The sequence below is a fragment of the Crocodylus siamensis genome, chromosome 4 (genome assembly GCF_052110815.1).
Source record: "Crocodylus siamensis isolate JL-2025a chromosome 4, ASM5211081v1, whole genome shotgun sequence".
Classification (NCBI taxonomy): domain Eukaryota; kingdom Metazoa; phylum Chordata; order Crocodylia; family Crocodylidae; genus Crocodylus; species Crocodylus siamensis.
In genome coordinates, this window is record NC_143398.1 from 125912141 (window position 1) to 125938727 (window position 26587).

The 26587-nt window shown below is 44.0% G+C and overlaps 1 protein-coding gene across 4 annotated transcripts in view; it reads left to right on the forward strand.

The window, feature by feature from the left end:
* Positions 1 to 26587, forward strand: part of STK38L (serine/threonine kinase 38 like) — a 95571-nt gene that overhangs the window by 3265 nt on the left and 65719 nt on the right. Inside the window, exons 2-3 of one of the 4 annotated variants that reach the window (XM_090043698.1) lie at positions 9145 to 9258; positions 9876 to 9996. The exons of 2 other annotated variants lie outside the window; for them this stretch is intronic. The gene's annotated coding sequence lies outside the window, so the exon portion shown is untranslated. The remainder of the gene's footprint in view (positions 1 to 9144; positions 9259 to 9875; positions 9997 to 26587) is intronic. One more of the 4 variants, XM_090043697.1, reaches the window with a different exon arrangement.

Below are 26587 nucleotides of genomic sequence, written 5' to 3' on the forward strand. Positions count from 1 at the left end.
TTATGTTCCTATGAGCCTGTGATCTACAGTATGGGTAGGCAATGTTTTTTGGCTGGAGTACCAAAAAAAAGCACAGTGCCTACTTTGGAAGGCGTTGGGGTGCTGGCATGCCAGAAAAACAAAACGAGGGCAGGGGGTACATGGCAGGATGCCCTCCTTGTGCCCCTTGCCTTCTACCCAAAGCCCCTGCCCCCAAGCCCTGCTTGTGCTCCTGTCCCCCAGCCCAGGCTCCGTGGCTATCAAGAGCTACCCAGAACCTGGGCCAGCTGCAAACAGCTACTGCTTCCCAGCCCTGGCCCAGCTGCCTCACAGCCCCAGACCTAGCCCCAGGCTCCGGGGAGGCGGGAGATACTGGTGATGCTCCCCACTGTTGTGTTCTTATCGTTGCTTCTGCAGAGCAGCATTGGAACCTGGCACAGCAGCTACCTTCCCAGAGCCCAGGGCTGGGAGGCGGCAGTTGTTTGCAGCCAGCCCAGGTTCTGGGCAGCTGCTGATAGCCATGGAGTGCTTGCATCCTCCCAGCTGCCTGCTGGGAGCAGCCCAGGCTCCATGGCTATCAGCAGCTACCTAGAGCCTGGGCCGGCTGCAGCTGGGAGGCTACAAACAGCTGCTGTCCTCCCACCCCAGTTGTCTCCTGGCCTTGGGCTCTGGGAAGGCAGCAGGTGCTGGCACGGTATCTGTTGGGGCTGGGGCAGGGGCAGGGAGGCAGCAGCTGTATGTAGCCTCCAGGCTGCAGCCAGCCCTGGCTCTGGGATAGGCAGCCATGGTTCCTGGGCTGCTCCCAGCAGGTCTTGCAGCCTCCCAGCCACCTGCTGGAAGCAGCGCGGGTTCCCTGCTGACAGTAGCTACCCGGAGCCAGGGTTGGATGCAGCTGGGTACTGCAAACAGCTCCTGCCTCCCTGGCCCCAATGCCTGCCAAGGAAAATGGCCTCACACTCGGCACGCGTGCCGGGGGGTTACCAACCCCTGATCTACAGCATGACAATGAAGATCCAGAACCTTTGCAAAGATGAATCCCAATATGCTGTGATTAAATGATAGATTTTCTTCTAAAGAAATAGCAAAAATACATTTTTTCCACATTACCTTTTGACCAGACAAAAAGGCATGTATTCCTTTTAAAGACTTTTCTTGGTCATGTGTAATGAAGACACCAGCTTTCTATTCTCTGAGGCTGCTCTATGTTGTGTTGGTTTGTAAGCCGGTTTTATAGATGTATGCGTGTGCTCCCCCAGCTCAGGAGGTCAGTCAGTGGGGGAAGAAAAGGGGTGCGGACCAGATTGAGTCCCCTGTGGTGAGGACAGAGTTTGGCAGAGACTTGTAAGGTGAGTGGGGCTCTGGCTGGCTGAGTGATGGGAGGATCAAGCCTGGGTGGCTTGTCCAGGGGCATGGTGGGGGGCGGGGACTCCTGCTGCTGTGTGCATCCCAGTGGAGGCCCTGGAGGACGTGCCCTCCCCCACCTGTGTGTGGCAGAGGTGGCTGCCACTGTGGGCTGGGCTTTGCTCCCTGAACCCCACTGTAGCTGGCCTGGGAGTGGCCCAACACTATGTGCATCAGCTGTGCACAGATTGGGGGGTGGGGGGCGGTAATGTGCCTCCCTTCCCAAACGCAGGGCAGTGTGGGTGGCTGCAGCAGTTGTAAGCTAGGGAGTGGGGCAGAGGCAAGCCCTGCATAGCTGGGGCAGGTCACGGCATGCAGCCATGAGCAGCTTGTCAGGGGAGCATAGAGTGGGGGGTGCTTGCCCCCGGATCTGTACATACGGCAGGCTGGGTCGGGACAGCACTGCACTCTTCCCAGCGGGGGTGTTTTGGTCACGCTGCGCTCAGGCTAGGCCAGGGATGCACCCCACAGGCTAGATGCAGCCTGCCAGGCTATTTTATCTGGCCCACGGTGCCCCTAAAAAATTTTAAAACTTAATATTTAGCTGCCCCTGGCTGCCTGTCATACAGCCCTTGATGGCCTGCCAAAACTCAATAAGTGGTTCTCCACCCGAAATAATTGCCTGCCCCTGGGCTAGGCAGTGGTGGTGGTGCTGGGACAGGGGCTGTTGGGGGTGGGGAGCTGCAGCTCAAAATTCACCATTGCCCCTCCAAACCTCCACTCCCAGTGCTACTGTTGCCTAGCCTGAGCATAACACGACCAAAACCCGCCCCCCCGGGAACAGCATAGGACTGCCCCAGCCTGCCCTGCTCTGCCCAATGTGTTCCAGGAGCACGTACCCCCCTGCCCACACCCCTCAGATAAGCCACTTGTGGCACAAGTGCAGGGCTGGCTGTGCAGGGCTTGCCCCTGCCCCACTCCCTATCTCACCACCATTGGGAGGGTGTGGTGGGCAGATTCATGTCCCAGTGGTGAGGGAGGGAGTGGGACTAAGGCTCAGGCTTTGATCTGCATTTTGGGTTCCTTTCAAATTCCAAAGGTGATCTCTGACATAAGGTTGGAGACCACTGATCTAACTTAAACTACCCTTGCTGCAACTTGAGACTATTGTTCCTTGTTCTGTCATCTGTCACCATTGAAAACAGTGTACCCCCATCCTCTTTTGAACCCACCCTTGAGGTAGTTGAGGGCCGCTATTAAATCCCCACTCAGTCTTCTCTTATGTGGCCACACAATTTCCCTATTGTTTCTCTGAACTAAGGTTGTGAATCCACTCATCAGGTTGATGTGTATGCCAACTGGGCATTCAAAGATGGTGCTGGGTGAAGGCACAAACATGCCCCTTACCATTCTAGCAAGATGTTCCTCAGCAGTCAGGTAAGTTCCTTAAGTGGGGGAAGGGGAACTCGCACAACCTGAACTGAACTTTTCACAATTGGAGAAGACAGGAAACATTGGCTTTCAATTGTCTCTCTCTTCCCCACCTTCCTTTCCAGGACTTTCTGGGAAGGTATCTAAGGGAGGAAGTTTTCCAGCCTTACTAGCAAGGTAAAAGTGGGGGACCAGAAGTCAAAACAGGATTGGGGCCTTCCACATGACTGATACTGAAGATTTAAATGTAGTCCTTCACAGAGGAATGTTTTGTTACAGTAAGCCACTGTGGAAACAGTCCCAGCCTGTCCCTCTCACTGGAGTTTTATAAGGAAAATACTGCAACTCAGCCAAATGTCAGTCTCATGATAAAAGTATTGTCCATTCCACCTGAAAAGGTCATTAATTTTAGCATGCTTTGCTGTATTATGTGGACTGCTTGTGTTAGCTCTTTGACTAAAATTATCCAACTGTGAGACAGTTGGTGTTTCTTGAGGTTGTGAGCTAACAGCTTTTGCTTTGTATTACTGGGAGCTTGGTAAAGCTGGGCAGGAAAAAAAATACTGTAGTCAGAGAAGTGGTTTTAACACTTTTTATGGTTGGAAAATAGAACATAAGAGCTGTGTGTGCATTCTGTATTGAAAAATGTAATTTCCTATGTGTCCAGAATCTTGAACTGTGAAAATTAGGGATTTTCATTTTCTAAAAATGCACTTCTATGCTGTATAGCTAGCAGTTGTACAGAACTGAATGAGGTTGCTTTTTCTAAAGACCTGTAATAGCCAACTGTTGACACAAGTTCCCATTTAGTTGTGTTATGGGACTCCTGATTTGCGGATATTTGTGTAGCAAATGCATGCTTTAGGAATTGTATGCTGAGATTTTTTTTTTCCTGGGCATGTCTTAGAAAGTGTTGTGTGTGCAGCAGTGAATTGTCATGGCTAAAAGAACGTAAGGGGAAAAGAAAGAAGGCCTTTTAGTCACTAGTTTCACCAATCTGTAACATCCTGCATGTACACCTCTGTTACTAGGCATTGTTTGCATTTAGCTGGCCAGCTGCAGAGAGAACATGTTCTGATTGAACAGCTGGCATGATGTTCTTTATGGCTGATGGGCTATATATAATTTCTTTAAATGAAAAGTTTTCTTGTGCCTGTAGAACACTTATCTTGAATTATCCTTCCTATTTGCTATTTAAACTAATTAATCTTTTTGGTTTTGAAATCTCAGGGGGGAAAAAACCTGTTCTAAAATAGGAAGGAAATAACTTGCATTCAGATCTACTAAAAGAAAGGAAAAGTAAACATTTTTTGTTTAGAATTAGTTTTAAATGCCATTCGAAGTAAATTCTCATGCATCTTTCCTGCCTTAGCTTGGCTGCATCCCACTAACTAGCAAGCTAGTTGTGAATTTCTGATTACGGGTAAGTAGGGAAGTTTTTTAGTAAAATGAGACTTCCTCACTTAGAATTCTGCTATCAAATCTTATGACACGGGAGGGCAATTATTTCTGGCGGGGAGCCACTTACCAAGTTGTGGCAAGCTGTAGAGGGCCACATGGGTAGCCCTGCCCCTTGACAGGTGCCCTGGTCACCATCTTGGGACCAATGTCCCAGGGCCCGCACCAGTGGGGCCCAGAGCGGGGTACAGGCTGGCAGGGGTCTGTGGAGCTGGGCTAGGCTGCACCAGCAGGGAAAGGGGGGAGCTGGTCTGGCTCCACGGAGCCCCTGCCAGCCGGCCCCTACTGCCCTGCTCTGGGCTCTGTTGGTGCTGACCCTGGGACACAGGCATGGGCCTTGCTCCCTCATCCGCTCACTCCCAGTGTCCCCCCAGTACTGCAGTACAGGCAGGGGCAGTGCACAGCCCAGACCCCCTGCTAACCAGCAGGGAAGGAGCTGGTGTGGAGCATGAGGAAAAGGTGCCCCTTGCCTGCCCTGTGGCCCGTGCTCCCTGCAGCAGCCACTTGCAGCCTGCGCGGGGCTGTCCTGATGAGGCACAGGCAGCCCCACATGGGCTGTGAGTAGCTGCAGTGTGGGGCGCTGACCATGGGGTGGGTGAGGGGCTGCTTTTCCCCTGTGCTCAGCACAAGCTTGTAACCCACCCCATTGCCAGCCTGGGCCCCATGCTGGCTCCAGGCTCACCCATCTGGGCTGCACCACGGCAGCAGCATCTGCGGTGCTCCCCCCACCCCCATTTGCTGCATCGGGCAGCATTGGCTGCTGCTGCCCGCCTGGAGCTCACATGCTGGGCAGCAGCAGCGAACGCTGCCCGGTGCAGCAAGTGGGGGGCCGCAGCTACTGCTGTTGCGGCATAGCCCCAAAGGAGAGCTCAGAGCTGGCATGGGGCCCAGGCTGGCAGTGGGGGTGGGTTACAATTGGTGCTGAGCACAGGGGGAAAAGTGGACCCTCACCTGCCCTGTGGCTGGCACCCTGCGCTGCAGCTGCTCGCAGCCTACATGGGGCTGCCTGGTAAGGAACGCTCCCCCCCCCCCCCCCCCCCCCCCCCCCCCCCCCCCCCGCCCCCAAGCACTCACTGGCAGTTCCAGTTGCCATTGGGGGTTACTTGTCCCCCTCTCTTCCCCCCCTCTGCACAGCAGGGCTGGGTGACAGCTTCAGCAGCCCCAGGCCAGGCCCTACTGCCCTGTGCTGTGCGGGAGTGCTTTGCCAGGAGGCCCCAGAGTCCCCTCAGTTCCTACTCCTACTCCTGCTCTGGGAGTGAATAGAGGCTCTTTTTTTTTTACTATGGTGATACACTGATTTGCTTTGGAATTGCTTTAACACTCTAAATATATCAATAAAACATTGCCCAAACTGATCGCTGTCTCTGTCTCATAGTGGTCTTTTGTATCAATTGTGGAAGAACATGGATTTTGGGGTATTTTACAGAGTGACTTTAGGATTTTTTTTTTTTATCAGGGATTTTTCATTTTTCAAATAGGGAACACCAGAATTTCTGCTAGGGAGGCCAGAGGCAGCACCTTGCCTGCTCAGTGCTCGCACCTTGGACCCAGCTGAAGGTGGCTGACCTCCTGCCAGTTGGGTCCAGGAGGACATGCTTTGGTAGTTCAAAGCAGGCCACCACACTGGAAACGTCTTCCATGTGATAGCTTCCTGGGTGGCCAGGCAGGGGGCATACATGGCAGTAGTGCTGCACAATGGCCAGTCCTGCAGCCATAGCTGTTACCAGATTTGCCCATTAATTTGGGGTGTGCTCATTTATTAGGGCTAGGGTCTTGGTAATTCTATCAAAGTGCTGCTTGTGTTACTTGTGTTTCTATCCGGAGCTGTATCTCTCCCTTCTGCAAGCCCTCACCCCCAATGGAGCTATCTTGCAGGACTCAGTTCAGTGGGGCTGGGTTCTTCCAGTCCCCAAATCAGGCAGAGGCAGAGGCAGAGGCAGAGGCAGAGGCAGAGGCAGAGGCAGAGGCAGAGGCAGAGGCAGAGGCAGAGGCAGAGGCAGCTCTGACTTGGCCGGATTGATCAGCATGGACAGGTTGACACCCTCATATGCCAAGAATCAGTTCATCAGAGCAACAATAACTGCAGTCAGACACAAGCCCACAGTTAAACAGAATACCTCTGAATCTGGCTGGGGGTCCAGACAACACCCTCATGGGCCAGCATTCAGTTCATTAGGGCACGTCTGAGCCAAACTGGGTCAATCAGCCTGTACAAGCTGATCCCCTTATGTGTTTCAAACTCAGCACGTCCCAATCTTTTAGCCTTTTGATGAGCAGACCCCACAGTATTTCTGGGCTTCACAGGGATCTTTAGCTTAGGTAAGAGGGACGTTGCTGCAGAGCAAGTGGGGAAAAGAGGAGTAAAGAAGGTAAAATATACCCAATTACCACCAGTTTGACTATAAAAGTTATTTATTGCTAAGTAGATGAAATGTATATTGACACTAGTAGTGATAGACATACAAAGGAAAAACAAACAGAAACAGTCACAGTATACCCTGGTTTCACTAAGTATTTGGGGAAACTTAGCTCAAGCTTAACTAATAAAGTTCAAGTTCAGAAATCTGTGTTTGGAGAGAGAGCTGGGATCTCACCAGTCCAAGGCACTTGGGTTGCAGAGCTGACAGGTCAAAGTTCTCAGCACGATCCTTGAAGGGAGATGATCTGCTTCCTGCAGCCTCTCCAGAAGAAAGCGAGTCTGCTTCTTTTACAGATTTTTTTACCCCCAGTTCAGTTTCTTTCAGGCATTCTCAATATTGTAAATCAAATTGTCTTTTCTGTTGACAAAGGGTTATCTGATTGGAACATCTTAGGAACTTGATTGATACTCAGGAAACACCTACTTGGGAGCCAGCTTGACATTCCTATGGATAGCAGATATACTTGATGGGATATCTCCTGGTGTCTTCAGAAACAATAGATTGCAGCATCAGGGTTTTGAATGTTTACTTGCTGTGAACAAGCCTCAGCTTAGCATGACTTTTCCAGATCTTACTATAGTCTTTTAACAGACTTAAGGCACTTACTGGAGTGTTCATAACCGGTTGTGGAGAGGACTTTCACCAGTCGTCTCAGGAAAAGTATGACAACACTTGTGGTCAGGGCTCCAACAGGCTGGACGCTGTGATGAACCCTGTACCATTGTTCAAATGTTGCCCATGCCCCCTCTGACTCGGTCTATTGCCTCAGTATTCCCTAACCCAGCAACTGAGTTGTAGCCAATTAAGTTTACATAGGCCTCCCATAGTGGGACTGGGGAATGTATGGCCCAAGATGCCTAATACACTTACTTTTGCTTAGAGGTGTGTGTGTGTGTGTGTGGGGGGGGGAGTCCTTTGTAAAGCCAAATTAGAACTGGTCTGATAAATGCTGAGCTGGATGTGAGGGTTGATTAGCATTTGGAACACAGCTTCCCCATCAGGCAGTGCTTCCCTGCTTTGCTGATCCCAGAATTCACTACAGTCTCTGCTTCAGGCTTTCTGTTCTCCATCTCTTATGTAAATGAATAGTCATCTGTTCCCATCTCAGATGCAAATGAGACCTAGGGCAGTTGTTTCACTTTTGTCACCCTTATCTGGAGGGTTTTAGGTGTGTCTCTCACTGCATCTTAATCAATTTCTGTTTAGGTAGAGGAAGGGGGGGGGTGCGATTCTTTGTGAGTCAGACAGTCTGTGTCCTGTGTCAGGGTTCCCCAAGAACATGGAGCTGACAGGTAACACAGCCCACTGGCACTTGGTTCAGAGGGGCAGATGCCTCTACTGGCTCTGCAGTCCTCATCCAGGTCTGGCAGGTGTGCAGCAGGTCACAGCCAGGCAGCAGCCCCCACTGCCAGCCTGCTGCAGTGGATAGAGGGTGCAGGAAACTCTTGGGGCTGCTTCAGCAGTCCAGCTGGCACAAGGGGTAGTGTCCCCAGGTACCAATTGGCTGGGCCGCAGAAGTTCCTGAGAGCTAGTAAGCCCTGAGCTACTTGACAGGGCAGCTTCTTATACTGCTGGGGACAGCACAGGTGCTGGCTGCAGGTTCTAGCTCCTCCTGGCTGCAGATCCAGAAGGAGCCAGGCAGGGTGATTTTGCTCCGAGTGGCACAAATTGCCCCACACCACAGTGCATGTCTGGGCATGTGCACTGAGGCAAAAAGCCCTGACTCAGATTTTCACTGCTTCTATTTGAGCTGCTGTAAGTGCACGTACTTGCATGTGTGGACACACCTTCAGGTGTGCAAGGAAATGCAGGGTTAGGTCTAGAGTTTCCAAGCCATGAGGCTAAAGGTACTTAAGATAATGACTAAATGAATGGGATTAGAATCTGTTTTTAATATATGTAACAGTATGTAGAGAGGTCTGGAGCTGTCCATTTGAGGGTTTATAAAACGTAATTTTTAGAATTTTCAGGATAAAACCGTGGACTTGTGAACATGTTAACTCAGGAAAATTCAGACTGTCCTGGTGTCTGTGAGCCCATTAAGTAACTCCTAGAAACAGGGCCAGTCTGTCCAACCCAGAAGTATCTTACCTCATGTACTGAGCAATTTCCTCCTTATTGGGAAGCAGCTGAATTTAGCCAGTGTTTCTTTGCAGATGTCACAATATAATTTAATTTCATTTTGAAGGAAAAATCCTGTATTGACATTTTATCTATCATATTTATTAATTTTGGTTGACTTTCAGTTGCTTTTAATTAATTTGAAACTTTGTCATTTCTAGTGGATCTACTCATGTGCTTAAAATTAAGAATGGGCCTAAATCTTTGCTGGATATGAGCATCAAACTCAGTAGATTTGTACAAATACAGTCACATTCAGTCATTTTCAGTTTTCTAAAATATGTCAATTAATTCTATATGACACACTAAACATAATTAAATGGCTGATTTCTAATGGATATCACGGCTATGTCTGCTTAGCTAGGCACAATCTGTGCGATACTGAGTGTTGCAGCCCTGCTGTTGTTGCAGGGCTTGTGCCCTGGATCCACCTCATTGAGACTTGCATTGGAGTGGTACAAACGTCTTGCAGGCTCCCCCAGTTTGAGACTTATTGCATTGCTCTGAGGTAAGGTGGCCAGAGTATGGTGTGAGTATCTTAGCCTTATTTTTGTCTTTGTTACCTTTTCTTGCAGGCTGTTTTTATGTTCATTGCTTAGATGGGTAAAAACTAAACATCTGAGCAAAGAGCATAAGACCCAATTTACTTTTGTTTACAGTCCAGTTTTAGTAATTTTAACTTCTTAGTTCTTAAGCACTAGGACAGTCACGACGCTTTTGCATGACAAACTTTGAGGGAAGAGTAAATTGTTTAGAAACTATTTCACTAGGAATTTTTCACTTTGTTTAAAAAATAAAAAATGGGAACCTTTTTATTTGTGCCAGGCTTTTGTGAAAGGTTGTTCTTTAATCCTGAATTTTTGTTTAAATCTGACTTGACAGTGCCTCTATTCAATTTTTATGAATGTAATTTCCTTGCATTAAGCACAGTTTAAGACTTTTTGTTTGTTTGTTTCTATCACCTGAATGTGTTTTTATATGGGGGGGGGGGGAAAAGCATCATAGTGTTTTAAGCTTGTCTTCAAAATGTTTTGCTGGATAAAGTAAGAAGAAAAAATATGTACTCTTATTTTGAATGTACTAAAGAGAGGTCTACAGTTCACTCTAATAGCTGTTGATGTTCAGCTTTTGAATAGCTTCATGGTGAGAACTTCCTCCCCAATTACGGATCCTCAATGCCCTCTCCTCTCCAGTTTCGCTGCTCCTCCTGTGCTGCCAAGGCAGGGTTGAGTTCTGCTGTAGAGAGGTAGGTTAAGTAACCTTTTTTTTTCTATTAATGGTAAAACAAATCCTTTCCAGATACTGCAAAACTAATAAGGCACGCTCATTGCAGTGCTAATTTACTTCCATATTTGTCTTGGATGGCCAGACTTTGGTCTGAAATGCAGTGATCTCTATTTGAGTGCAGCTTCCTTGTATTCAGGGGTGGTGATCATCTTGTCAACATGTCTAGTTTGTAAGATGAAGTTACTGACAATATGTAGTTTCCTTTATTTATGTATGGAGACACAAAGAAAGAGACAGAAATGTGTGTGTGTATTTGGGGTGGAGCCCAGCCAACAATAACTGCTCCACCTGTTTATGCTTTTTATTGGTATTTTCCTCCATGGGGTAAAGTATGAATGAAATATGTTCTGTGTTTGACAATAGATAGTGAGGCAAATTTTGCTCTTTTAAACTCACTTTAAAGTAATCCAGATGAGTTAACCAACATAACTTAGTGATTACTGTAAAACCTTGTTAGTTTGGTATTGGATAGTTCAAGGTATCGGATACTTTGAAGCGATTGTGAATTCCCAACTGAAAAGATAGATTTTTCACATACTTTAGCATACAGATAATTCAAAATACAGGTACTTTGAAAATTGAAGTTCTTTTCTGATCCCTTGGACCAGGAAAAGCTCATTAAATACTTTGTCTGTTGGTGAATTCCTGCCAGAGGCAGCACATGCTCTGTTATGGAAACCTACTACAAAGTTGATTGAATGCTGCTGATACTGAGCGTGCCTGTAGAGCACCTAGCACAGGGCTGAGGTCTGTACTTATTAAATATGCCAATGGGAAATTACCATAAAGCTAGCTTAGTGTAGCCTATCTGAATAAGACAAAGTGCCCATTGTACTCTGTCTCCCTCAGTACCAACCGTTTTTCAAGTCATAATGAACCACTGCATCAACTACATCTCAACTTCCTCTTCACTCCCACAGCTAAACAGTAGGGCTGCGTGAAATTTCAACAGCTGTTTTGTTTCGGAGGTGTTTCAGGCCATTTTGGTGCCCGAAACACCGAATCCGAATCAAAGTGGAAGGCTCTGAAACAGCTCTGAAATGAATTGGAAGGCTCCAGAACATTTCAGAAATGTTCTGGAATCCAGCTTTCAGGGAAACACAAACTAAGAAGATGGAGGGGAAAAGGGGAGGGTGGGGGAAGGACTGTTCTGATTGACATCTAGCTTCCAGTTAGATTCCCCAGCTCTCTGATCATTTGCCTAGCTCTTCCCGGGGCATGTGGGCCCCTGATCTGCCCGTGGGGTTTCAGCAAGCTGTTGCTGCATGTTGGGGCCAGTGGCAGCCACTTGGTGCAGCCTGCACTGAGCGCCAGGAGGACTGTGGTGCTGCCTCTGGCCCCAGCCTGTAGTGAAAACCTGCTGAAACCTGGGGTGCATATTTGGGGACCTGAACTCCCTGGGAGAGCTGGGGGAATGGAACTGGGGGCTGGGCAATTCCTGCCATGTGACCTGGCTCCACAGGGAGCAGAGATCTGTGCTGGGGTCTCCTTGCTGCCCCTGCCTATACCGTGCAGCCCCATGCTGCTGCCTGACCCATGCTGCCCTGGCAACAGCAAGGAGCCCCTCCCCCCTCCCCCCCCATGTGGATCTCTGCTCCCAGCAGGCTTGCTTGACACTCTGTGCTGCTTTCCTGCCCCGTAACCTGGTGTGACAGGGATGAGAAATCGCCGTGGGGGTCTCCTTGCCTGCCCTCCCCCTACCTTAGACAAGCCACCGACAGCCCCGTCTTCCCCTCTGGGGCCCCAAACCCTGCCTGGCTGGGTAGGGCTGTGCAAAGCTTCCCTTATAGCCCATTCAAAACAGATTTGGAGGAGATTCGTTGGAGCTGAATTTCTGAAACGGATTTGGCCGAAATGAAACAGGACAGTGATCCAAAACACCAAAATGAATCCCTGTCTTCTGAAATGTCCAGATCTGAAACCGAATCAAAACATACCTGTTTCGCACAGCCCTTCTAAACAGTGCCTTTTTGAACTAACAATTTGTATAGCTTGCGCTATGCATAAGCATGCATAGAAGTATTTTTAAAGGGTGTGTTTATCAAGTGCCTATGTTAAACCTTGGAGCAATTAACAAAAAGATCAAACTAAAACAGATATTATACAACTGGGTTTTTCTGTTAACATTCTGTTTAACACCTGCATGTCTGTCTGTACATGTCATAGTAATTTGCATATATGTAAGTCACTACTGGTACATTTATTTCAAACCTGTCACTGTTTTTTGATCCACTGCATTTTCAATTAATAAGATGTTCCTGAACATCCTAGCATCTTTCAGCTAAATAAAATATCTTAAAAATTTGTTTTCTAAAATTCTTTCTACCCCCGCATCCAACCCTTCAGTGACCATGCTTTGTTGTTCAGCAAGGATTACTGCTGCCCAGAAAGAAGTTGGTTCTGTTGATTTATAGGGCCAGATAGATACCACTCCCATTGCAACTTGGGGCAAAGCTTTATTGACTTCAGTGAAGGATGGATTGCAACAGGAGTTCTTCACAAGGGAAATTCTGTTCTGAATTTTGACTACATGTGACTACTTAAATGCGATGGAGCAAGGGGATAAATTTACTTTTTGGCACTTAAAGTAACCTATTCGTGGTAACTTAATACTGATGATTCAGTTTCACCAATATTTATCTGAATTGTAGTGTTCAAAATTGGTTTACTTCTTAAGAAACTAAGGCTGCCAACAGATGTGAAACCCCCCCCCCCAGCATTTTACTGGAAGAGGAAGTATGTTAATTTGACCTGGCTCCCCAGCATCTATATAGATCATGCACTTTTCAGCAGGGCTTTTGGCGCGTTTATTTAAAGCTGATTCAATAAGCTAGTCAGTTAAGTGCCAAACCCCCCTACTGGTGCAGTCTGTACAGAAGTTGGATGGGCCAGATCAAATTAACTTAGTGCCTCTTCTGCGCATGTGCTGTGCTTGGTGTGGGGGCATCACAAGCTGAAACTAAATTGCTGGGGGGTTTTGGGTGAGGAAGAGGGGTTTATGTCTGTAAGCAGCCTAAATTCACAGAGACTTCTAAAGTCCATTTCAGCCAGTGAGAGGAAGGAAAATGTCTGTCTTAGAAAAGACTTGTAAATTCATTTTCAGTTAATGGTAACGGTTCTTAAATATGTCATCTGGTCCCTTTTTAAAATTTATCCAATGCTCTAAAACAAAGTTAAATATTCTCTTGGTGCTGTGAATTTGGATATCTATTTGCATATCGCTTTAGCCATAACCATTCCAAGATCATAAGCAACTAGAAGCCCACACAACTGAGTGAATGAATTGTTTAAAAAGGGTTTATATTTATATGTTTTCTTTATTAATTTTAACACTTCTCCATGTTGCTGGATTTTGCTGCCTTGAGACCTGAAGTCCTTTGTTTGGTCATGATGTAGGTACAGCATTGGAAGATGCACATTTTTACTACCTGCCAGTGTGTCTAACCCAGGTACATCAAAGGAAGGAGGATGGGTAGTTGCTTGTAGGGTTGGATTTCTGGTTGGTGTCTTAGGTTGTTTTTTGGTTGGGTTTTTTTGGGGGGGGAGGGGGGGATGGCTTTTGGTGTGTTGTGTGGGGTTTTTTTTTTTGGAATTGTGATTTTGAAAGTCAGTGAACCTGAGTTTTCCCTACTATGAAGTAGAGGTAATGCATATTTATTTGAAAAAAAAAAATTAAAAATCTAGGACTTGTAACGTGCTTTTAGTGTTGTTGGGTTTTTTTTAAAGTGTAAAGTAATTGCACATTATTATATTCTGAAAGAAACACCTATGGAAGTGAAGAAATAATTTATTCTCTTTGGCTCATTCAGTCCATGGCCTTTGAAAGGGCATCAGCAAGAGAGGTAGTTCTTACAGAAGCTGTTGTAATTCCTGTGGATTGTAATGGGGTCCTCAGCTAATTTAATATGCCATAAAACAACAGTTGCCTCTTGGCCAAACACTAACTGGAAGAAGTGAAAACTTTATCTTGCTGCCAGCAACAAACCCTGCCCAAAAATGTTAAATTGAAAAATCTGTAATGGTAGTTTGCTTCAACATTATAATTAGGCCTTTAAAGTTTTGGCATTTTACAAGCTAAGAATGTTTCAGGGATATTTTTAGCAATATGCTGAAGCTTACATTTTAAATTTTTAATGGTATTTTTCACCACCAATGAGGTGTCCAACCTTATGGCCTACTTTAGAAATGTCAAAATTCTAGAACTGTAGGTAGACTTCACTTCCATTGATTTCAGTGGCCTCCCTTTCTAATGACTGGTTTTGCATTGGGTTTTTTTTTTGAATCTTCATGTCATTCTTCAGTGAGAAAGCTGGAGTAACATGGAAGTTGTGGAGGGAAGGCCACCAGCCCTTTCACTAGCCTTATTGGCCCTTGTAATTTGGTTTAACTATAAATCACACTTGCTCATTAAGGCCTTCTGTCCCTCTCTAGTGTTGACTGGGATGGGGGTTGATGGAGGTGTACAGCCTTAGTTAATAACTTGGGTCTTGTAGATCAAGCAGAAGTCTGCTTTAAAATCGAGAGGTTCTTGATTCAGCTCCGTGCTACTGTTGATCCACTTAGGGGTCCATATTACATAAGCCCTACTGGTCAGTCATAACTTTAAAAAAAAATGCAATAGTTCTTTATAGTGCAACTGTTCACATATATGAAAAGTTTGCTACCATTGTTTTTACCAGAATCAGTAAGGGAAAATGCTAGTGCCTGTCATCACTTTTTACTGTTTTGCAACCTAGACCTGTGCAGAGCATAGCACCAAGAGCCTTATGCAACCAGCATTCCCACTGCTGTGACTGGATCCATATGAATACAGATTAGAAATTTGACAGGAAAAGATCCAGCATAGGCAAAGCCACAGTGAAGTTCCAGCTTTGCTGTCCAATGGATGTGCAGTACATTGCTGGCGTCCACTTGTGACCTTGAGCACTTTTTTCTTTTTCAGTTAATATTTTGGTGGAGATAAAATCAGTTAGCATCATCTAGATAAAATTCCGTTGCAGGTACAAACAAAGCTTAATTCAGGGTACACAATGTAGTTGCAATGTTTTTTAACTTCCTCCAGAAGAACATCGGAATGTGCTCCGTAATAGCGGCTGTTAATACCTTTGGGCTCAGCATACATGCACAGATGTAATTGGATGCAGCTTCTCTGTCATTAATACTATTGTACTAGTGACAAATCTGGCTCTTACTCTCTATTTAAATGTACTGATACTTTACACAATGGTCAGTGAATATTTTCCCTAGCTATTAGTCTGTGGCAAATGTTAGATACTTGAATGTGGATTTTTTTCATGTTTTTTCATTTGTCAGATGCATTTTGTTATCAGAACACAGGAATGTTTTGCCAGAGAAATAATCATCTCTCCCAAATGCTCAGAAGTTGACCGTATTTCAGTGCTTAGTTCAGAACAGATGATGACATCTGGGGCCATTCCAAAGAATAACTTTCTCAACTCTTCCTTCATTGTGCCAGTGGTTGATGAATGACCTTTTTTTTTTTTTTTTTTTTTTCCAAGCAAAGCTCTACATTTTCTTTTTCACAGCATTTAAAATAGACTCGTTCATTGCACATATATAATATGGACAAATATGGCCCTGTGGCTAAGAAAAAGTCCTGGCACAGTAATTTTCTTTCCCTGTGTCCATATTTGGTATGAAGTAGGACTTGGGAATGATGGCTTTACACAGTGATTTTTTTGCTACTTTTTGTTATCCCTCAGTTTCCTCATCTGTTAAACAAGAGGAGTAGAGTTCTTGATGAGGTGAGGTATTTTATCTTTTTAACCAACTTGAGAGAGAATAGACGATTTTCAGGCTTCAGGCACTCTTCAGTCTGGTGTGGGAGAAAGCAGTAACAGTCCAAGCTAAGTACAAGTTACCACAGTTGCCATATTTTAATCTAATTTATGTTAATGAGGGGTTTTTTTTCCATTTGAGAGGGAGGTGGTCAACAATTCAGCTAGTACGTGAAATGCTTTCATCTCTAAAGATAGACAGTTAGTTATTGTTGTTAAATATCTGAATTTCCAGTTCTTCATTTTTGTTCTAGGCCCAGCTGTACCTTAGATGTCCTGAATAGTGTTGCTATCTCTGGCCAAATCTTCCCTTAATTTACTTTCTTGAAATCCACTGAGTTGTAATAGCTATGAGATTTTAGCCCTGCAAGCTCAGTTTCCTCATTCATGAAATAGGGAAAACATAACTGACAAATCTGACAGAGAAGGTGATTGTTAATATTTTCAAAGTGTCGTGAGATCCTGGAGGGAAGGTGCCAAAGGAGTGCAAAACATTATCTTCTTGTGAGCAAGTAGGTAGTTAAACTGGCTGTAGAAATAAGAGTAAGCCCCAAACTGTGGTTGAAATTCACTGCCTTTCTGACTTTACTTGCTGATTATGAAGAACCATATTGCTGAATAATATGAAACTTGTTTGCGGCCACCAAAGGCCTTTGCAGTTTTTAGTAGAATTGAGAGGAGAGAATATAAACCTTTCCCTCTGGGTGGTTGCTACTGTAGTAGCTTCCTTTTCTTTACAGACATAGGAACTTAGTTCCAAACTGTAAGGATGCATGAACTTCAGTTGAATCCAGCTTTCTTTTCCCATAACTGTGTTGGTGATGGATGAAGATGACTACAAAGTCCTGAACTTTGCTTATTCTGATAGTGAAAAGAGCTCATTAATATTTATTTTCATATGAGTAACTAGGCAAACATTGATTAGAGTTATTCAGTCAAATGTTAAGCTAGGAATTCACAACACACCTTGTGCAACATTTGAATGAGGTGAAATGTAACAGTAAAGTGAATTGTCTTTGTTAAACCTAATTGGCCACTTGTATTAAATTGTTAATATCAAGACCAGGTTTTTTTCTTTTTGTCGTCTTTTTTTTCTTTATTATAATTTATAAAACCAAAATGAGGGTTCATTCCCAGGTTTAGGATACCTGTACAAATGTCACAATAAACTGTCATTATATTTACAAAAATCTTGGAGGAGGGAGGGAAGGTCTGGAAGAGACCTCAAGAGGTCAGCCACTCCAATACCTTGCTCAAGATCATCTCTATCTAAATCACTCCTGTCTAATCTCCTTTTAAAATAAACCAGAAACTTGTGGGAAACTTGTGGGATTTGAACCCCAAGATTTCTTCTAGACAAGCAGTTTAATCAACTAAGCCACAGGACCTCTGTTAAAATCAGTGCATAAGTATGTAATAGTATCACCCCATAACATCATATATGCATATTGAATAAGAGAGAGGCTTAATCCATGCAATTGAACCTGGTGGGTTCGTCCATGGGAATCCATTGTAGGATAAAGGCTGAAAAGCTCTTCGATCAGTCCCTCATGGGGGGAAAAATGATCATCCTTTGTGACTGATTTAAATATTATATTTTAAGAGTATATTTAAAATATATTAATAACACCAGTTATTTTATAATAGTTTTCAACTGTTTGTAGGTATTAATCAAGTCTCGTAAAATTCTTTTGAGATGGGGAAATGGCATACAAAGGAAACTGAGGCATTCATTTTTGGTTAGGTACACAGGAAATATTTGAGAAAACTAGAACTAAAGAAAGTGGATAAAAAATAACAATTTAAAAAAGATAAAAAATGGAATTTTATTTCAATTTTTTTTATTTAATTGTATTTTTTGATAAGATGCTTTTAAAAAAAAAACCTATATAAAGGTTTTAATTTAAGATATGTTTAAAGCTCAAAGATATCATGGAATAGGAATTATTCTGTTTGAGACTATATATTCATGTAACTTTTTTAGAAATTTACAAATGGGTCACAACAGGCCATGGACTATATTATGGGCTCAATTTTATGGGGTTCCCAGAGGCTCCTCCTATAGATTAGTAAAGGTTAAAGAAAATCAACTCAATGGGACTCAGTGCTCAGTCTAGAAGATCCCCTTAAACATCTCTGTGATGCTTAGTTTCTGTTTTCAAACTGTGGATTTGTCTCCAAAAGTAACAGCATCCTTGTTAACAGCAGGATACAGAGATAAGAGATAACAGACTTGATTATCCACCCATGAGTCCTCTTGTCCCTGGAAGTTTGCCTACTCAGTCAAGCCCTTACCTTTCTCTAAAAGTTCAAATTTTCAAGAATTTAAATGAATAAAGTATATCAAACAACAAGAATGCACTTTTTGTAGCAAACAGTGATTAAATCGAAGCTTCCTGACTAGTGATTTTAAACAGATTTGATATTTAATCAAATCCACCCTGCTTTTCAATTAGTTGATGCCCTTTTGTGCATCTTAACCACAAGAAAGTCCTTCTCCTTTACACATGCACAGTTCACAAAACAGGACTAAGTATTGAAATCTTCATGATTTGAGGTTCTCAGATTATTGGCAAAGATCAGGAGTCACATGTTTATGCAGTAGGTGTTGTCCAACTGCAATAACCAGTAAGGAAGCTCTTTAGCTCTACTTTTGCAAATAAATCTCCTTTTGAGGACAGTGGTAGACTTGACACAGTGTAAGGCACAAGGTATAAGCATAAGGCCCTCTGTAGTCAATTTTCCTGCTGTTCTACCATGACTGAAGAGCATTTAATCCACCCTCTGCTTTCATTAGCACAAGGTTATTAGTAAATGCTAGGATGGCTGCATAACCAGAACATAAGAAAAGCCAGCCTAGAAAGCATGCACTTACATAATATGTCAGTGTACTCTTTGATCCATCCTGTCTGTGGGTAGACTTTGTATTGCACTCAGGAATGAAGCTGCTGTCAAGGAGAATCATCTGGTTTACTAAACTGATGGCAGGAATAAGCAATGTATAGTACAAAACCACTGAAGTAATATTGAGAAATATGCTATGTGCTGCATCATGTAGAAGAGGGTCTACAGTTGTTAATAATTCTCAGCTTTGTCCTACTCACTATGGTGAAAAGCAAAAGAATACCTCACTTTTTGATGCAGTCTGGGGACCTGGGAATATATTTGTGAAGCTTTCAAGATTTTGAAAGCATTGCAGAGCTTTCAGACTGAGCAGGTAAATGTTGATTAAAACAATGCAACTAGCAACTGAAGGAGAATTGGGGGTCTAGTAGCCTTCAGGTTTATAGCTGGAGTTTTCACTAAACATAATTTATTTTTCATTTAATAATAAGTTAGTGAGAACCTGCTGCTGTCATCAAATATTTTGGGGATTGTCAAAGTTTTTGTAATATCTTAGGAACTAGAGTCCCAAGCAACGATTACTGGCTTCTGGTTCTCCTGCACTTTTGGACATTGAGATCTGTAGTTAGCTGTCACTTGAATCTTTTCAATGAGCTGAACCAAACTAATAATTAGAAGTTGGTTTTAGAACCAAACCTTATGTAACCTGCTCTCATCTTAGGAAGAAACTTGGAAGTAAATCCAACCTGAAATCCTTTTTTAATATCCTGTTCTTTCTACAATTTAGCTTTTGGCTAGTATTTATGGGAAATGTTCTTTTGGTCCCAACTCACTGAACAATTTGGATTGCTTGGGATAAAAGACAGGTCTACCACACTTGCCTCTCCATGAGCATGTGCCTTTTGCAAACTTTTATCAACAATAGTTTTTTTTTTGTTTTCTTGCAAATTACTGAAGTTGCATTCACTCATCTATTTCTTTATCTGTTAACTGGGAATAATGTTACTTACCCATTCTACACAAATGGGGAGACAATCATTTTAAAAACATTTTGAGATCCCCTTTAAAGATACTGGAGAAGGGCAAAATTATATGAGTATATGCATTGCCTTTATATAAAATATCCACATTCAGGACAAAATCTCCCATGGCAGGAGTTGCTCTCTGCCTCAAACTCCTCTATCAGCAAAGTTGTTGATGTTCCTCCAAGACTTTGAAATCTAAATTCTGTTGGTATCTTTTTAACTGTTGTGCAACGTGCATACTTGTGGTGCTATAATAAACCTAAGCAGATTTCCTCTGCTCCTCCCTCTCCTTTTTCCTTTTGCAGAAATATACCCAAAGCCTTTGCCCCTACCCCAACTTGGCATGGTAAACCAGTGGTTTTAAGTAGGAAACAAGATAATGAAATCTTAGCCACTTGGTATTTCACTGTGAAGGAAGGCACCACCCACATGACAGAGCTTTTGCTGGGTTAGGACAAGACTGCAGACTGAACTCCGACAAGATCTAAGGACAGTAGTAAAACCTTACCGCCCTCCTCTCAGTGCAAGGGTCATGACTTTGACGGGACCTTTTCAAACATAATTGCACAGCAGCATTTGTATATCTATATACAATTCCAAAACAAAATACTCCACTGCATGTGATTCTCTACCAGGGAAGAGGATCAGCGAACAAACTTATGACTTATGAGATGTTAGTGATGCTGCTTAATACATTCAGGTTATGCTTGTATGGTTCAAGGAACTTCTTGCTGAGATCCACTGAATGTGCTTGATGTACATTAGGTCCTGAACCAAGAAGCAGTGGATCTAGCTTTGTTACTCTAAGAGTCTTTGGCAGAGGTGTGGCATGTCTCATTCTGGACATACCCATCACCAAAATTTCTGAAGGTACAATTCAGGAATCTAATAGAATAGTGTTTTTTTTTACCTTGTTTGAACATTCACATACTTAATTAAGTAAAAGGCTGCTAGTCAGGCTTTGCTTTCTGTTTACTGGTCTTTTTTCCCCCCTGGAATAGAGGCATCATGAATTCTTTTTATATTTATTCTTGTATATTGAATTTTAAAAATGCCTATCCAAGATCCAGGGGGCTTTGAACAAAAATTGAAAATGCAGCCATTCAAAGATGAATAAGCCCAGTTGTTGTCTTTACTTTTTATACTTAAATAAATATTGCAGTAAGGCCCATAGAACTCTTTTTGAAGTTGCAGCCCTCTTTTCTTTCCTTCATAAACTCCTTGGGAAGTAGGAGGACCTTGCAGCTTACTCTGGAGATCAACAGATTTGAGTTCTACTTGACCAAAGGCAGAACTGAATTGGTTTCAAGGACCCTGTCAGAATATTGTATGGAGAAATTTCTCTGTCTTTTAGGTGATTTATATATCATAGAATCTTTACAGAACTGTGGCTGGAAGGACCTCCAGAAGTCATCTAGTCCACCCCTCCACCCTGCTTGAGGCACAGTGATCCCTGTCCAAACCATCCTATACAAATCCATAATCTAAACTCCTAGTAAAACTACCATTAACCCTAACCCAATACAAGACAAAGTAGCCCAACCTGCCACTGGTAAAGCAGGGAAACCGTGGGAGCCAATGTCCTGTTTCTATAAAAGGTTGTTAATATATGCTTGGGAGATCCCAGGTAGAGTGGCATGTCCCCTGCTACAGAGGAAAGCAAGTTCCCCCATAGTCTGAATCAATCTGACCATGGGGTAAAATTACTTTCTGACCCCAAACATGGCAGTCAGTTTGACCCTGAGTGGAGTGGCAAGACCCTCTAGCCAGGAACTTCCAGCTTTAAGTACCAGCAAAGGTATTGGCACATCCTGGTCAAAATCCTCAGCCTTGGCTGTAGCCAACACCCAGTGCCTCTGAGGAAGACTTAAAAACACCCTGACATGTGTAGTAAAAAAGGGGGCGAGGGCCAACCAGGAAAGCCCAGAAGCATGGGAAATATCCATGGTAGAACATAGGTATGGCGACACCTGTTATCCCTGACTGGTAGCTGTCTACCTTTTTTCTTGGACACCTCCAGTGATGGAGAGTCCACAGATTTCACAGGCAGTTGTATAGATATAGATGTGTATATGTATGTGTATTTTTTCCATGGTGGAGTGTCAGGCTCAAAGATAAGCTCTGACTAGACTTTATTTTAATAAATTAGTGTGAAAACTTATCTTAAAATTAATTATAAGTCTAGTCAAATCTTAATTTTAAGATAAGTTTTCACACTTACCTAAGATAAATGTTCACACTTTATTTCTTTATTTTGGAGTTGTGCATTCCTTTTGAAAGAGGATCAAAAGAAAGATGATGTAGTATTATCTTGGATTAGAAAAAGCAAGAATAATTAAGGATGTAACCATTTTATGACTGACCTTTCAGTACTTTGTTTTATTTTGTTCTTGTTTCATGGCCCAGATTTTATAGCAAAATAGTTAGGCATGTGCTGTTAAGTACCAGTGTATCTAGTGGCATTTTACAATAGTGTTGTGCTCAGTGGAGTTTGACTTAAGCACCTGCCTAAGGTTAAGAATGTGTAGATATACTTGCCTGGTAGATAGAGCCACCTGTTATTTTCAAACACTTTAAAGATTTTGAGCTTGTTGGAGAGAGCCAAAAGTGGCACAGAAAAAGGAGGAAAGAGATTCAGTGAACTGAAGTTCTATGAAATGTTCAGTTCCACTGCACAAAATTGTATTTACTTTTGAGTAATTGCTACATGGTTCTTGCCAGGTCTAGTGGAAGTAAATTGAAATGTTGGTGTTCTGTACTTCTGAATATATAAGGATTTTTTTTTTTTATTCTCTTCCCAGCTATGGCTTTTCTGTATACCCCATGTCCTTTATCTCAGGACTGGTATCTTTCTTCTCTGTACTGCTTACTGTTGCTTATCTGCAGTGTTCCCTAATATTATAAACCAGTTGTAGAGGGCAGTGTCAAAGAGTTAATAAATGTCAACTAGTGTTTTTAAGGAGCAGTTTGTAGAGAAACTAAGCCAGATTATATGAAAAGACAAAGTTTACTAAGACTGGAGAATGTCACTATATGTTGTTAAGTACCAACCAAATTTACTAGGTACGGGAAGTCTCTGAATTTAAACTGTTAATGAAACAGAACTGTTAAGGGTGTTATATAGGGAACATAATTGCATTGTTCAATGGTCAGTCAAGTACTGGTGATGTGTGTAAGTAGCCTTATTGGTAGTTTTGTCCTTCTGAAATTGTAGGTAACCTGAGTTATGTTAGTTAGCTATGGAAGAATGTTGAAATGTTGTGGTCAAGTGTTACTTTACTTTCTTGAGCAAGATGAAAGTTTGCTTTTTCCTTTTAACACGATTTTTACCAGTATCTGATTTTTGCGGTATCTCTTCTTGTTGGGGAAATTAATTTGCGTTTGTAAATCACCCTCCTTTTAATGAGAAGCAAATAAGATGGAACTGAATCATAGGCTGTTGCTCACAGAAGGCTTTTGCTGCTGTACTTGGTTGAATAGCAGGAAATCCAGAAGTGCCATGGAATTCCAATATTCGTTTTTAATTCCATATTTGGAAATATTTCCTTACTGCTTATTTCAGTGCACAACTGGTAATAAGATTAATTTTCTTGAGCTAAATTGAAAGATGATGCACAAGGAGGTATTACTTAGTCCTCCTAGCGTTCAAACACAACTCTTAAAGCTAGGTTATCTGGAATAGGAAAACTATATCAATTAAGATGTGTCAGTGTTGTTTTTATCTAAAGTTAGCTACCACATTTTAAGTTACTCCCTAGTACCTAGCCCAGGTATGGATTATCACCACTGTAATTGAGTTAAGATTATTATGGTATAACCAATACGTCATTTAACTAAGAAAAAATGGGTAAGGTGACTGTGTGAGAGCAAACCTCTACCTTTTACTTCAGAAGGATAACCTAGGTTTAACAAGATCAATACTGCCAGTTAACATGACTCTGTGTTTAAACTGTGGCTACTTCTAGGTCAGGGGTAGGCAACATTTTTTGGCTGGAGTGCTGAAAAAAGCACAATATCTATCTTGGAAGGTGCCGGCATGACAGAAAAACAAAACTGTTGGTGGGGGGAAGGGGATGGTACACGGCAGGATGCACTGCATATTATTATATTCAATAATCATAAATGTTGCCTTTCTTGTGTACTTTTTTTTTGTTAAGCATGTTGCAGTGAGGGGGGCAGGGAAAGAGAAATAAGATTTCATAGACATTACGGCTGGAAGGGACCTCAGAAGATCGAGTCCAGCCCCCCTGCCCGAAGGGCAGGAAGTCAGCTGGGGTCATAGGATCCCAGCAAGATAAGCATCCAATTTACTCCTGAAGGTGTTCAGTGTAGGTGCCTGAACCGCCTCCAATGGCAGGCTGTTCCAGACCTTGGGGGCTCGGACAGTAAAGAAATTTTTCCTTCCAAGCCTGAAATGGTCTTGTAGTAGTTTATGACCGTTCAACCTTGTCATCCCTTGGGGAGCTCTGGTGAACAAACGTTTCCCGAGATCCTGGTGGTCACCCCGATAAACTTATAGGTGGCCATCAGATCACCCCTGAGCTTGCGCTTTTCCAGGCTAAAGAGCCCCATGGCGTTCAGCCTGTTGTCGTAAGGTCTGTTTACCTGACCTCTGATCATGCATGTGACTCTTCTTTGGAATCTCTCAAGCTTCTCCACATGTTTTATTTTGTGGTCAATGATGACCCCCAAGTCTTTCTTTCGTAGTGCTAGCCAGCGTAGTGCTGCAGAGCCTATATGGATGCTGCAGGTTTTTCCTCCCAAGGTGGAGAACCTTGCATTTTTCAGTGTTAAACACCATCAGGTTCTCATCTGTCCAGGTCAGCCTGGATTGCCCTCCTGTCTTCTGGTATGGATGCTTTGCCCCAAAGTTTGGTGTTATTGGCGAACTTGGCCAGTCTGCTTCTGACTCCAGTGTCCGCATCATTAATGAAGATGTTGAACAATATGGGTCCAAGGACAGAGCCTTGGGAGACCCCACTGGTCGCAGGGCACCATGACAGTTGACTTCCGTCAGTTACCACCCTCTGGGTCCGACCACGAAGCCAATTTCCCAGCCAGCGGATTGTGGTGGACCCAAGGCCACAATTGGCCAGTTTTGCCAAGAGGTGATCATGGGATACCAGATTGAAGGCTTTTTTGAAGTCAAGATATGACATCAATCTCTTCTCCCTCGTCCAGGTGATAGGTCACCTGGCCGTAGAAGGAAATGAGATTGGTCAAGCAAGACCTACCCGCAACAAACCCGTGCTGGCTATCCCTCAGGATGTTGGCATCGGCCAGTCCCTTAAGGATGGCCTCTTTAATAAACTTTTCTAAGATTTTCCCTGGGATAGAAGTCAGGCTGATGGGCCTATAGTTAGCCGGATCCACTTTCCTCCCTTTCTTGAAGATAGGCACCATGTTGGCCTTCTTCTAGTCTTCAGGCAGTACACCAGAGCGGCAGGAGTTCTCAAAGATCTGTGCCAGAGGCTGGGCTATGAAGCTCACCAGCTCCTTGAGTACCCTGGGGTGTAGATTGTCAAGGCTGGCTGACTTGAAGGTGTCTAGCTTCTCAAGGTGTTCCTTCACGAGGTCAGCATTAATGGAGCTCAGGGGATCTCCCTCACCTGGACAGCCCTGTCCCGTGGTGGGCACGGACGTCCCATGGGACTGATGACAGACGGATGCAAAGTACCCATTTAATAAGTTGGCTTCTTCCTGGGCATCAGTTGTCAGTTGTCCCATCTGGTTCAGCAGGGGTCCAATGTTGGCCTTGCTTTTCCTCCAGCTCCCCAGATATCTGAAAAAGGACTTTTTATTGTCCTTGATACTCAAAGCTAGTTGGAGTTCAGTTGCAGCCTTGGCTTTCCTGGTTTGCTCCCTGCAGGACTGGACCAGTGCAGAATATTCCTCTTTGGAGGTGAATCCCATCCTCCATCCTTTGTAGGCCTTTCTTTTTAGCCTCAGGAGGTCTGCTAGATCCCTGGAGAGCCAGGGGGGCTGCTGTGCCCGCCTACTGCCTTTCCTCCAAGATGGAATAGAATTAGATTGTGCATTGAGGATCACTCCCTTGAGGAGGAACCACTCTTCCTGAACTCCCCTCCCCTGGAGTCGTGGTCCCTTAGGGCCTCACTGAAAAGCCTCCTGAGCTTGTCAAAGTCGGCTTTCCTGAAGTCAAGGACTTCCATGGTGCTGACTGACTTGTCAGCTTTACTGTGGATGGTGAAGGTGATCAGCTTGTGGTCGCTGTCACCCAGCTTCCCATCAATCATTAGGTCGCCAATTGGGTCATCCCCAGTAGCCAGTACCAAGTCAAGCAGCACTTTACCTCTCCTTGGCCCATAGACTATTTGAGTCAGGTAGAGGTCATCCATGTATGATAGGAAGCTTTGCAACCTCTCGGATTTTGCTGAGTGATCCTCCCGTGAGATGTCCAGGTAATTGAAGTCACCCATGACAACCATGGTCAGGACTTTGGGTGGGCGGTCTGTAGTAGACTCCCACCATTGTGTCCGCTGTGCCATGTTCCCCTTGGATTTTAACCCAGACAGTCTCCACGTATCCACCCTGGTCGCCAACATCAGCTTGCAGAGACGTGCATAGCTTTCCTTAACATAGAGAGCTACACCCCCACCCCTTTTATCTACTCGATCCCTCCTATACAGGGTATAGCCAGCTATACCCGTGGTGCAGTCATGGGTAGAGTCCTATGAGGTCTCCGTTATCCCTATTACATCATAATTATTTGCATTAAGCAGGAGGATGAGCTCCTCCTGCTTATCCCCAAGCTTCTGGTATTCGTGTATAGGCAGGCAAGTGTCCCTTTGGGGGCTCTTGCTTTGCCCACAGATTGTACCAGGGCTGGGGCAGGGTTGGGCTCCCTTAAGTTCCTTGGCCTGCT